Consider the following 333-nt stretch of genomic DNA (forward strand, 5'->3'; position numbering starts at 1 on the left):
AAAACAGGTTCACTCCATTTAAATACAAAGCTTTAGAGTGTGGTGTACCCTCCCTCTTTTCAAAACTGACGCCCAGGTCTGACAAAGTATAAAAAAAACTTCAAACCCCAATTCCTGGCCCTTGTTAATACACAATTTTCTCAAAAATCTTTATGGAATCCCCCCACCCAGCTACGCCACTAGCACCCAAACCTAGCCCTGCGTTATGTATGCTGAATAAACTCCATTCTTCTTCCCTTACAATGGCAAATACAGTTTAACATCTGAACATGTCATGTAACTCTCAAACTATGAACCAGATATTGTGGAAGTCATTTGTCAAATGATTAAAAG

Source organism: Cyprinodon variegatus, unplaced genomic scaffold (genome assembly GCF_000732505.1).
Source record: "Cyprinodon variegatus isolate N-32 unplaced genomic scaffold, C_variegatus-1.0 Scaffold48, whole genome shotgun sequence".
NCBI lineage: Eukaryota > Metazoa > Chordata > Actinopteri > Cyprinodontiformes > Cyprinodontidae > Cyprinodon > Cyprinodon variegatus.